At 49.9% G+C, this 14345-nt stretch overlaps 1 protein-coding gene across 4 annotated transcripts in view; it reads right to left on the bottom strand.

The window, feature by feature from the left end:
- EEF1G (eukaryotic translation elongation factor 1 gamma) overlaps positions 1-14345 on the bottom strand; it is a 55053-nt gene that overhangs the window by 11441 nt on the left and 29267 nt on the right. The gene's annotated exons all lie outside the window — the stretch shown is intronic.

The following is a 14345-nucleotide window of genomic DNA, read 5'->3' as shown; positions in this document are numbered from 1 at the left end:
CGGGAACAACGGGGGTGGAAACACGGGAATGGAACCGGGAACAACGGGGATGGAAACATGGGAATGGAACCAGGAATAACGGGGATGGAACCGGGAATAACGGGGGTGGAACCGGGAATAACGGGAATGGAACCGGGAATAACGGGGGTGGAACCGGGAATAACGGGAATGGAACCGGGAGTAACGGGGAAAAACATGGGAATAATGGGGGAAAACATGGGAATAACGGGAATGGAAACACGGGAATGGAACCGGGAATAACGGGTGAAAACACGGGAATAACGGGGAAAAACATGGGAATGGAACACGGGAATAACGGGGATGGAAACACACGGGAATAACGGGAATGGAAACACGGGAATAACGGGGAAAAACGCGGGAATGGAAGCGGGAATAATAGAGATGGAACCGGGAATAACGGGAGAAAACATGGGAATAATGGGAGAAAACACGGTAATAACGGGAATGGAACCGGGAATAACAGGGATGGAAACACACGGGAATAACGGGAATGGAACCGGGAATAACAGGGATGGAAACACACGGGAATAATGGGGAAAAATGCGGGAATGGAACCGGGAATAACGGGGATGGAAACACACGGGAATAACGGGAGAAAACCATGGGAATAATGGGGATGGAACCGGGAATAACAGGGATGGAAAAACACGGGAATGGAACCGGGAATAACGGGAATGGAACCGGGAATAACGGGGATGGAAACACGGGAATAACGGGGATGGAAACACGGGAATAACGGGAGAAAACACGGGAATGGAACCGGGAATAAAGGGGATGGAACCGGGAATAACGGGAGAAAACATGGGAATAACGGGGAAAAATGCGGGAATGGAACCGGGAATAACGGGGGTGGAACCGGGAATAACGGGGATGGAACCGGGAATAACGGGAATGAAACACGGGAATAACGGGGATGGAACCGGGAATAACGGGGATGGAATTGGGAATAACGGGGATGGAAACACGGGAATGGAACCGGGAATAACGGGGATGGAAACACGGGAATAACGGGAATGGAACCGGGAATAACGGGGATGGAACCGGGAACAACGGGAGAAAACATGGGAATAACGGGGATGGAAACACACGGGAATAACGGGGATGGAAACACGGGAACAACGGGAGAAAACACGGGAATGGAACCGGGAATAACGGGAGAAAACATGGGAATAACGGGGAAAAATGCGGGAATGGAACCGGGAATAACGGGGATGGAAACACACGGGAATAACGGGGAAAACACGGGAATGGAACCGGGAATAAAGGGGATGGAACCGGGAATAACGGGGATGGAAACACGGGAATAACGGGGATGGAAACACAGGAATAACGGGGATGGAAACACGGGAATAACGGGAGAAAACACGGGAATAACGGGAATGGAACCGGGAATAACGGGGATGGAAACACGGGAATAACGGGAATGGAAACACACGGGAATAACGGGGATGGAAACACGGGAATAACGGGGATGGAAACACGGGAATAACGGGGATGGAAACACAGGAATAACGGGGATGGAAACACGGGAATAACGGGAGAAAACACGGGAATAACGGGAATGGAACCGGGAATAACGGGAATGGAACCGGGAATAACGGGGATGGAAACACGGGAATAACGGGGATGGAAACACGGCAACAACGGGAATGGAACCGGGAATAACGGGGATGGAACCGGGAATAACGGGGATGGAACCGGGAATAACGGGGATGGAACCGGGAATAACGGGGATGGAAACACGGGAATAACGGGGATGGAACCGGGAATAACGGGGATGGAACCAGGAATAACGGGGATGGAACCACGGGAATAACGGGAATGGAAAACACGGGAATAACGGGGAAAAACGCGGGAATGGAACCGGGAACAACGGGAGAAAACATGGGAATAACGGGAGAAAACACGGGAATAACGGGGAAAAACATGGGAATGGAACCGGGAACAACGGGGATGGAACTGGGAATAACAGGAGAAAACCATGGGAATAACGGGAATGGAACCCGGAACAACGGGGATGGCAAACACGGGAATAACGGGGAAAAACATGGGAATGGAACCGGGAATAACGGGGAAAAACACGGGAATAACGGGAGAAAACATGGGAATAACGGGAGAAAACACGGGAATAACGGGAATGGAACCGGGAATAACGGGGATGGAAACACGGGAATAACGGGAATGGAACCGGGAACAACGGGGAAAAACACGGGAATAACGGGAGAAAACCATGGGAATAACGGGAATGGAACCGGGAATAACGGGAGAAAACCATGGGAATAACGGGGAAAAACGCGGGAATGGAACCGGGAACAATGGGGATGGAACCGGGAATAACGGGAATGAAACACGGGAATAACGGGGATGGAACCGGGAATAACGGGAATGGAACCGGGAATAACGGGAATGGAAACACGGGAATAACGGGGATGGAAACACGGGAATAACGGGGAAAAACGCGGGAATGGAACCGGGAATAACGGGGATGGAACCGGGAATAACGGGGGTGGAAACACGGGAATAACGGGGATGGAACCGGGAATAACGGGGATGGAAACACGGGAATAACGGGGATGGAAACACGGGAATAACGGGAATGGAACCGGGAATAACGGGGATGGAACCGGGAATAACGGGGATGGAAACACGGGAATAACGGGGATGGAACCGGGAACAACGGGGATGGAACCGGGAATAACGGGAATGGAAACACGGGAACAACGGGGATGGAACGTGGGAATAACGGGGATGGAACCGGGAATAACGGGGATGGAAACACGGGAATGGAACCGGGAACAACGGGGGTGGAACCGGGAACAACGGGAGATGGAACCGGGAATAACGGGGATGGAAACACGGGAATAACGGGAGAAAACCATGGGAATAACGGGAATGGAACCGGGAACAACGGGGATGGCAAACACGGGAATAACGGGGAAAAACATGGGAATGAAACATGGGAATAACGGGAATGGAACGTGGGAATAACGGGGATGGAAAACACAGGGATGGAACACGGGAATAACGGGGCTGGAACCGGGAACAACGGGGAAAAACACGGGAATAACGGGAGAAAACCATGGGAATAATGGGAATGGAAACACACGGGAATAACGGGAATGGAAACACACGGGAATAACGGGGATGGAAACACAGGAATAACGGGAATGGAACGTGGGAATAACGGGAATGGAACGTGGGAATAACGGGAATGGAACCGGGAATAACGGGGAAAAACATGGGAATAACAAGGAAAAACACGGGAATGGAACCAGGAACAACGGGGATGGAAACACACGGGAATAACGGGGATGGAAACACGGGAATAACGGGGATGGAAACACGGGAATAACGGGAATGGAACCGGGAACAACGGGGATGGAAACACACGGGAATAACGGGGATGGAAACACGGGAATAACGGGAGAAAACCATGGGAATAACGGGAATGGAACCGGGAATAACGGGAATGAAACACGGGAATAACGGGAATGGAAGCGGGAATAACGGGGATGGAAACACGGGAATAACGGGAATGGAACCGGGAATAACGGGAATGGAAACACACGGGATTAACGGGAATGGAACATGGGAATAACGGGGATGGAACCGGGAATAACGGGGATGGAACCGGGAACAACGGGGATGGAAACACGGGAATAACGGGAATGGAAACACACGGGAATAACGGGGATGGAAACACACGGGAATAACGGGAGAAAACACGGGAATAACGGGAATGGAACCGGGAATAACGGGGATGGAACCGGGAATAACGGGGATGGAACCGGGAATAACGGGGATGGAAAACACGGGAATAACGGGGATGGAAAACACGGGAATAACGGGGATGGAAAACACGGGAATAACGGGGATGGAAACACAGGAATAACGGGAATGGAACACGGGAATAACGGGAATGGAACCGGGAATAACGGGAATGGAACCGGGAATAACGGGAATGGAAACACGGGAATAACGGGAATGGAAACACACGGGAATAACGGGGATGGAACCGGGAATAACGGGGATGGAACCGGGAACAACGGGGATGGAAACACGGGAATAACGGGAATGGAAACACACGGGAATAACGGGGATGGAACCGGGAATAACGGGGATGGAAACACACGGGAATGGAACCGGGAATAACGGGGATGGAAAACACGGGAATAACGGGGATGGAACCGGGAATAACGGGAATGGAAAACACGGGAATAACGGGGATGGAAAACACGGGAATAACGGGGATGGAAACACAGGAATAACGGGAATGGAACACGGGAATAACGGGAATGGAACCGGGAATAACGGGAATGGAACCGGGAATAACGGGAATGGAAACACGGGAATAACGGGAATGGAAACACGGGAATAACGGGGAAAAACCATGGTAATGAAATGTGGGAAACACTGGGAAAAACAACAGGAATGGAACCGGGAATAACGGGGATGGAACGTGGGAATAACGGAGATGGAACCGGGAATAACGGGGATGGAAACACACGGGAATAACGGGGATGGAACCGGGAATAACGGGGATGGAACCGGGAATAACGGGAATGGAACCGGGAATAACGGGGGTGGAACCGGGAACAACGGGAATGGAAACATGGGAATAACGGGGATGGAACCGGGAACAACAGGGATGGAACCGGGAATAACGGGAGAAAACCATGGGAATAACGGGAATGGAACCGGGAATAACGGGAATGGAAACACACGGGAATAACGGGAATGGAACCGGGAACAACGGGGATGGAAACACGGGGATGGAACCGGGAACAACGGGGGTGGAAACACGGGAATAACGGGAATGGAACCGGGAATAATGGGGATGGAAACACGGGAACAACGGGGCTGGAACCGGGAATAACGGGAATGGAAACACGGGAATAACGGGGATGGAACCGGGAACAACGGGGATGGAAACACGGGAATAACGGGGATGGAAACACACGGGAACAACGGGAGAAAACATGGGAATAACGGGAATGGAAACATGGGAATAACGGGAATGGAAAACACGGGAATGGAACACGGGAATAACGGGGATGGAAACACTGGAATAATGGGAATGGAAACACGGGAATAACGGGAATGGAACGTGGGAATAACGGGGATGGAACGCGGGAATAACGGGGATGGAACCGGGAATAACGGGAATGGAACCGGGAATAACGGGAATGGAACGTGGGAATAACGGGGATGGAAAGCGGGAATAACGGGGATGGAACACGGGAATAACGGGAATGGAAAACACGGGAATAACGGGGATGGAACCGGGAATAACGGGGATGGAACCGGGAATAACGGGAATGGAAACACGGGAATAACGGGAATGGAACCGGGAATAACGGGAATGGAACCGGGAATAACGGGAATGGAACCGGGAATAACGGGGATGGAAACACGGTAATAACGGGGATGGAACCGGGAATAACGGGAATGGAACCGGGAATAACGGGGATGGAACCGGGAATAACGGGAGAAAACATGGGAATAACGGGAATGGAAACACGGGAATAATGGGAATGGAAACACGGGAGTAACGGGGATGGAACCGGGAACAACGGGGATGGAAACACACGGGAATAACGGGAGAAAACATGGGAATAATGGGGATGGAACCGGGAATAACAGGGATGGAAAAACACGGGAATGGAACCGGGAATAACGGGAATGGAACCGGGAACAACGGGAATGGAACCGGGAATAACGGGAATGGAACGTGGGAATAACGGGAATGGAACCGGGAATAACGGGGATGGAAACACACGGGAATGGAACCGGGAATAACGGGGAAAAACGCGGGAATGGAACCGGGAATAACGGGGATGGAACCGGGAATAACGGGGATGGAAACACACGGGAATAACGGGAGAAAACATGGGAATAACGGGGATGGAACCGGGAATAACAGGGATGGAAAAACACGGGAATGGAACCGGGAATAACGGGAATGGAACCGGGAATAACGGGGATGGAAACACGGGGATGGAAAACACGGGGATGGAACACGGGAATAACGGGGCTGGAACCGGGAATAACGGGGGTGGAAACACGGGAATAACGGGAATGGAACCGGGAATAATGGGGATGGAAACACGGGAACAACGGGGCTGGAACCGGGAATAACGGGAATGGAAACACGGGAATAACGGGGATGGAACCGGGAACAACGGGGATGGAACCGGGAATAACGGGGATGGAACCGGGAATAACGGGAATGGAACCGGGAGTAACGGGGAAAAACATGGGAATAATGGGGGAAAACATGGGAATAACGGGAATGGAAACACGGGAATGGAACCGGGAATAACGGGAGAAAACATGGGAATAACGGGGAAAAACGCGGGAATGGAACCGGGAATAACGGGGATGGAAACACACGGGAATAACGGGAGAAAACCATGGGAATAACGGGGATGGAACCGGGAATAACAGGGATGGAAAAACACGGGAATGGAACCGGGAATAACGGGAATGGAACCGGGAATAACGGGGATGGAAACACGGGAATAACGGGGATGGAAACACGGGAATAACGGGAGAAAACACGGGAATGGAACCGGGAATAAAGGGGATGGAACCGGGAATAACGGGAGAAAACATGGGAATAACGGGGAAAAATGCGGGAATGGAACCGGGAATAACGGGGATGGAACCGGGAATAACGGGAATGAAACACGGGAATAACGGGGATGGAACCGGGAATAACGGGGATGGAATTGGGAATAACGGGGATGGAAACATGGGAATAACGGGGGTGGAAACACGGGAATGGAACCGGGAATAACGGGGATGGAACCGGGAATAACGGGGATGGAAACACGGGAATAACGGGAATGGAACCGGGAATAACGGGGATGGAACCGGGAACAACGGGAGAAAACATGGGAATAACGGGGATGGAAACACACGGGAATAACGGGGATGGAAACACGGGAACAACGGGAGAAAACACGGGAATGGAACCGGGAATAACGGGAGAAAACATGGGAATAACGGGGAAAAATGCGGGAATGGAACCGGGAATAACGGGGATGGAAACACACGGGAATAACGGGGAAAACACGGGAATGGAACCGGGAATAAAGGGGATGGGAACATGGGAATGGAACCGGGAACAACGGGGATGGAACCGGGAATAACGGGGATGGAACCGGGAATAACGGGGATGGAAACACGGGAATAACGGGGATGGAAACACAGGAATAACGGGGATGGAAACACGGGAATAACGGGAGAAAACACGGGAATAACGGGAATGGAACCGGGAATAACGGGAATGGAACCGGGAATAACGGGGATGGAAACACGGGAATAACGGGAATGGAAACACACGGGAATAACGGGGATGGAAACACGGGAATAACGGGGATGGAAACACGGGAATAACGGGGATGGAAACACAGGAATAACGGGGATGGAAACACGGGAATAACGGGAGAAAACACGGGAATAACGGGAATGGAACCGGGAATAACGGGAATGGAACCGGGAATAACGGGGATGGAAACACGGGAATAACGGGAATGGAAACACACGGGAATAACGGGGATGGAAACACACGGGAATAACGGGGATGGAAACACGGCAACAACGGGAATGGAACCGGGAATAACGGGGATGGAACCGGGAATAACGGGGATGGAACCGGGAATAACGGGGATGGAACCGGGAATAACGGGGATGGAAACACGGGAATAACGGGGATGGAACCGGGAATAACGGGGATGGAACCGGGAATAACGGGGATGGAACCACGGGAATAACGGGAATGGAAAACACGGGAATAACGGGGAAAAACGCGGGAATGGAACCGGGAACAACGGGAGAAAACATGGGAATAACGGGAGAAAACACGGGAATAACGGGGAAAAACATGGGAATGGAACCGGGAACAACGGGGATGGAACTGGGAATAACAGGAGAAAACCATGGGAATAACGGGAATGGAACCCGGAACAACGGGGATGGCAAACACGGGAATAACGGGGAAAAACATGGGAATGGAACCGGGAATAACGGGGAAAAACACGGGAATAACGGGAGAAAACATGGGAATAACGGGAGATGGAACCGGGAATAACGGGAATGGAACCGGGAATAACGGGGATGGAAACACGGGAATAACGGGAATGGAACCGGGAACAACGGGGAAAAACACGGGAATAACGGGAGAAAACCATGGGAATAACGGGAATGGAACCGGGAATAACGGGAGAAAACCATGGGAATAACGGGGAAAAACGCGGGAATGGAACCGGGAACAATGGGGATGGAACCGGGAATAACGGGAATGAAACACGGGAATAACGGGGATGGAACAGGGAATAACGGGAATGGAACCGGGAATAACGGGAATGGAAACACGGGAATAACGGGGAAAAACGCGGGAATGGAACCGGGAATAACGGGGATGGAACCGGGAATAACGGGGGTGGAAACACGGGAATAACGGGGATGGAACCGGGAATAACGGGGATGGAACCGGGAATAACGGGAATGGAACCGGGAATAACGGGGATGGAAACACGGGAATAACGGGAATGGAAACACACGGGAATAACGGGGATGGAAACACGGGAATAACGGGGATGGAAACACGGGAATAACGGGGATGGAAACACAGGAATAACGGGGATGGAAACACGGGAATAACGGGAGAAAACACGGGAATAACGGGAATGGAACCGGGAATAACGGGAATGGAACCGGGAATAACGGGGATGGAAACACGGGAATAACGGGGATGGAAACACGGGAATAACGGGGATGGAAACACGGGAATAACGGGGATGGAAACACGGGAATAACGGGAATGGAACCGGGAATAACGGGGATGGAACCGGGAATAACGGGGATGGAAACACGGGAATAACGGGGATGGAACCGGGAACAACGGGGATGGAACGTGGGAATAACGGGGATGGAACCGGGAATAACGGGGATGGAAACACGGGAATGGAACCGGGAACAACGGGGGTGGAACCGGGAACAACGGGAGATGGAACCGGGAATAACGGGGATGGAAACACGGGAATAACGGGAGAAAACCATGGGAATAACGGGAATGGAACCGGGAACAACGGGGATGGCAAACACGGGAATAACGGGGAAAAACATGGGAATGAAACATGGGAATAACGGGAATGGAACGTGGGAATAACGGGGATGGAAAACACAGGGATGGAACACGGGAATAACGGGGCTGGAACCGGGAACAACGGGGAAAAACACGGGAATAACGGGAGAAAACCATGGGAATAACGGGAATGGAAACACACGGGAATAACGGGAATGGAAACACACGGGAATAACGGGGATGGAAAACACGGGAATAACGGGGATGGAAACACAGGAATAACGGGAATGGAACACGGGAATAACGGGAATGGAACCGGGAATAACGGGAATGGAACCGGGAATAACGGGAATGGAAACACGGGAATAACGGGAATGGAAACACACGGGAATAACGGGGATGGAACCGGGAATAACGGGGATGGAACCGGGAACAACGGGGATGGAAACACGGGAATAACGGGAATGGAAACACACGGGAATAACGGGGATGGAACCGGGAATAACGGGGATGGAACCGGGAATAACGGGGATGGAAACACACGGGAATGGAACCGGGAATAACGGGGATGGAAAACACGGGAATAACGGGGATGGAACCGGGAATAACGGGAATGGAAAACACGGGAATAACGGGGATGGAAAACACGGGAATAACGGGGATGGAAACACAGGAATAACGGGAATGGAACACGGGAATAACGGGAATGGAACCGGGAATAACGGGAATGGAACCGGGAATAACGGGAATGGAAACACGGGAATAACGGGAATGGAAACACGGGAATAACGGGGAAAAACCATGGTAATGAAATGTGGGAAACACTGGGAAAAACAACAGGAATGGAACCGGGAATAACGGGGATGGAACGTGGGAATAACGGAGATGGAACCGGGAATAACGGGGATGGAAACACACGGGAATAACGGGGATGGAACCGGGAATAACGGGGATGGAACCGGGAATAACGGGAATGGAACCGGGAATAACGGGGGTGGAACCGGGAACAACGGGAATGGAAACATGGGAATAACGGGGATGGAACCGGGAACAACAGGGATGGAACCGGGAATAACGGGAGAAAACCATGGGAATAACGGGAATGGAACCGGGAATAACGGGAATGGAAACACACGGGAATAACGGGAATGGAACCGGGAACAACGGGGATGGAAACACGGGGATGGAACCGGGAACAACGGGGGTGGAAACACGGGAATAACGGGAATGGAACCGGGAATAACGGGAATGGAAACACGGGAATAACGGGGATGGAACCGGGAACAACGGGGATGGAAACACGGGAATAACGGGGATGGAAACACACGGGAACAACGGGAGAAAACATGGGAATAACGGGAATGGAAACATGGGAATAACGGGAATGGAAAACACGGGAATGGAACACGGGAATAACGGGGATGGAAACACTGGAATAATGGGAATGGAAACACGGGAATAACGGGAATGGAACGTGGGAATAACGGGGATGGAACGCGGGAATAACAGGGATGGAACCGGGAATAACGGGAATGGAACCGGGAATAACGGGAATGGAACGTGGGAATAACGGGGATGGAAAGCGGGAATAACGGGGATGGAACACGGGAATAACGGGGATGGAACGCGGGAATAACGGGGATGGAACGCGGGAATAACGGGGATGGAAACACGGGGATGGAACCGGGAATAACGGGGATGGAACCGGGAATAACGGGGATGGAACCGGGAACAACGGGGATGGAAACACGGGAATAACGGGAATGGAAACACGGGAATAACGGGAATGAAACACGGGAATAACGCACGGGAAAATGGGAATGAAAGGCGGGAATAACGGGAATGAAACACGGGAATAACGCACGGGAAAATGGGAATGAAACACGGGAATAACGCATGGGAAAATGGGAATGAAACGTGGGAATAACGCACGGGAAAATGGGAATAATGCACGAGAACGAAACACGGGAAACACTGGGAAAAACGGGAATGAAACATGGGAATAACGGGAATGAAACACGGGAATAACGCATGGGAAAATGGGAATGAAAGGTGGGAATAACGCACGGGAAAATGGGAATGAAACGTGGGAATAACGGGAATGAAACACGGGAATAACGGGAATGAAACACGGGAATAACGCATGGGAAAATGGGAATGAAACGTGGGAATAACGGGAATGAAACGTGGGAATAACGGGAATGAAACACGGGAATAACGGGAATGAAACACGGGAATAACGCACGGGAAAATGGGAAACACGGGAAAATGGGAATGAAACACGGGAATAACGCACGGGAAAATGGGAATGAAACATGGGAATAACGGGAATGAAAGGTGGGAATAACGCACGGGAATAACGGGAATGAAATGTGGGAATAACGCACGGGAAAATGGGAATGAAACACGGGAATAAACCACGGGAAACACTGGGGAAATGGGAAAAACCCTCACAGGAAACACTGGGAAAAACACGGGAATGAAACACTGGGAAACAACGGGAATGAACTGTGGGAATGGGAAAAAAACATGGGAAAAAAAACGGGGAAAATGGGAATAAAACATGGGAATGAAACGTGGGAAACACTGGGAAAAATGGGAATGAAATGCGGGAATAAAGGGAAAAACCGTGGGAATAATGCACAGGAAACACTGGGAAACAACGGGAATGGAATGTGGGAAAATGGGAATGAAACATGGGAATGGGAAAAAAACATGGGAAAAAAAACGGGGAAAATGGGAATAAAACATGGGAATGAAATGTGGGAATAACGGGAGAAAATGTGGGAATAACGGGAAAAACGCGGGAATGAAATGTGGGAAACACTGGGAAACAACGGGAATGAAACGTGGGAATAACGGGAATGAAATGTGGGAATAACTGGAAAAAACATGGGAAAAAAAATGGGGAAAATGGGAATGAAACGTGGGAAAATGGGAATAAAACATGGGAATGAAACATGGGAAAATGGGAATGAAATGCGGGAATGAAACATGGGAAACAACGGGAAAATGGGAATGAAAGCTGGGAATAACGCACGGGAAAATGGGAATGAAACACGGGAATAACGCACGGGAAAATGGGAATGAAACACGGGAATAACGCACGGGAAAATGGGAATGAAACATGGGAATAACGGGAATGAAAGGTGGGAATAACGCACGGGAAAATGGGAATGAAAGGCGGGAATAACGCACGGGAAAATGGGAATGAAACGCGGGAATAAACCACGGGAAACACTGGGGAAATGGGAAAAACCCTCACAGGAAACACTGGGAAAAACACGGGAATGAAACACTGGGAAACAACGGGAATGAACTGTGGGAATGGGAAAAAAACATGGGAAAAAAAACGGGGAAAATGGGAATAAAACATGGGAATGAAACGTGGGAAACACTGGGAAAAATGGGAATGAAATGCGGGAATAACAGGAAAAAACGTAGGAATAATGCACAGGAAACACTGGGAAACAACGGGAATGGAATGTGGGAAAATGGGAATGAAACATGGGAATGGGAAAAAAACATGGGAAAAAAAACGGGGAAAATGGGAATAAAACATGGGAATGAAATGTGGGAATAACGGGAGAAAATGTGGGAATAACGGGAAAAACGCGGGAATGAAATGTGGGAAACACTGGGAAACAACGGGAATGAAACGTGGGAATAACGGGAATGAAATGTGGGAATAACTGGAAAAAACATGGGAAAAAAAATGGGGAAAATGGGAATGAAACGTGGGAAAATGGGAATAAAATATGGGAATGAAACATGGGAAAATGGGAATGAAATGCGGGAATGAAACATGGGAAACAACGGGAAAATGGGAATGAAACACGGGAATAACGCACGGGAAAACGGGAATGAAACACGGGAATAACGGGAATGAAACACGGGAATAACGCACGGGAAAATGGGAATGAAACACGGGAATAACGCACGGGAAAACGGGAATGAAACACGGGAATAACGGGAATGAAACACGGGAATAACGCACGGGAAAATGGGAATGAAAGGTGGGAATAACGCACGGGAAACTGGGAATAATGCACGGGAACGAAACACGGGAAACACTGGGAAAAACGGGAATGAAACGTGGGAATAACGGGAATGAAACACAGGAATAACGCAAGGGAAAATGGGAATAATGCACGGGAATAACGCACGGGAAAATGGGAATGAAACGCGGGAATATGGGAATAAAACATGGGAATAAAACATGGGAATAAAACCCTGGGAATAAAACATGGGAATAAAACATGGGAATAAAACATGGGAAAATGGGAATAAAACATGGGAATAAAACATGGGAATAACGCATGAAATGGGAATGAAATGTGGGAATATGGGAATAAAACATGGGAATAAAACATGGGAATAACGCACGGGAAAATGGGAATGAAATGTGGGAATATGGGAATAAAACATGGGAATAAAACATGGGAATAACGCACGGGAAAATGGGAATGAAATGTGGGAATATGGGAATAAAACATGGGAATAAAACATGGGAATAAAACCCTGGGAATAAAACATGGGAAAAACGGGAATGAAACACGGGAATAAAACATGGGAATAAAACCCTGGGAATAAAACATGGGAAAAACGGGAATGAAACACGGGAATAACGGGAAAATGGGAATGAAAGGAGAACAGTGAGGACAGTGGAGATGGTGAGGATGAGGACGATGAGGATGAGGAAGATGAGGACAGTGAGAACAGTGAGGATGATGATGATGATGACAATGAGGACAATGAGGATGGTGAGGATGAGGACGATGAGGATGAGGAAGATGAGGACAGTGAGAACAGTGAGGATGATGATGACGATGAGAACGGTGAGGGTGATGTGAGGATGAGGAGGACAATGAGGATGAGGATGGTGAGGATGAGGATGATGAAGACAATGAGAACAGTGAGGATGATGACAATGAGAACGGTGAGGATGAGGATGATGATGAGGACAATGATGATGATGACAATGAGGACAATGAGAATGAGGACAGTGAGGATGAGGATGAGGACAATGAGGACGATGAGGATGATGATGAGGACAGTGAGAATGGTGAGGACAGTGAGGACAATGAGGATGATGATGAGGATGGTGAGGATGATGAAGACAATGAGAACAGTGAGGATGATGAGGAGGACAATGAGGATGATGATGATGAGGACAATAAGGATGATGATGAGGATGATGATGAGGAAGATGAGGACAATGAGAACAGTGAGG

Source organism: Cyanistes caeruleus, chromosome 34, assembly GCF_971803275.1.
Source record: "Cyanistes caeruleus chromosome 34, bCyaCae1.hap1.1, whole genome shotgun sequence".
NCBI classification, from domain to species: Eukaryota; Metazoa; Chordata; class Aves; order Passeriformes; family Paridae; genus Cyanistes; species Cyanistes caeruleus.
Note: the sequence above shows the minus strand (reverse complement) of the source record. Positions and strands in the feature narration are given on the sequence as shown.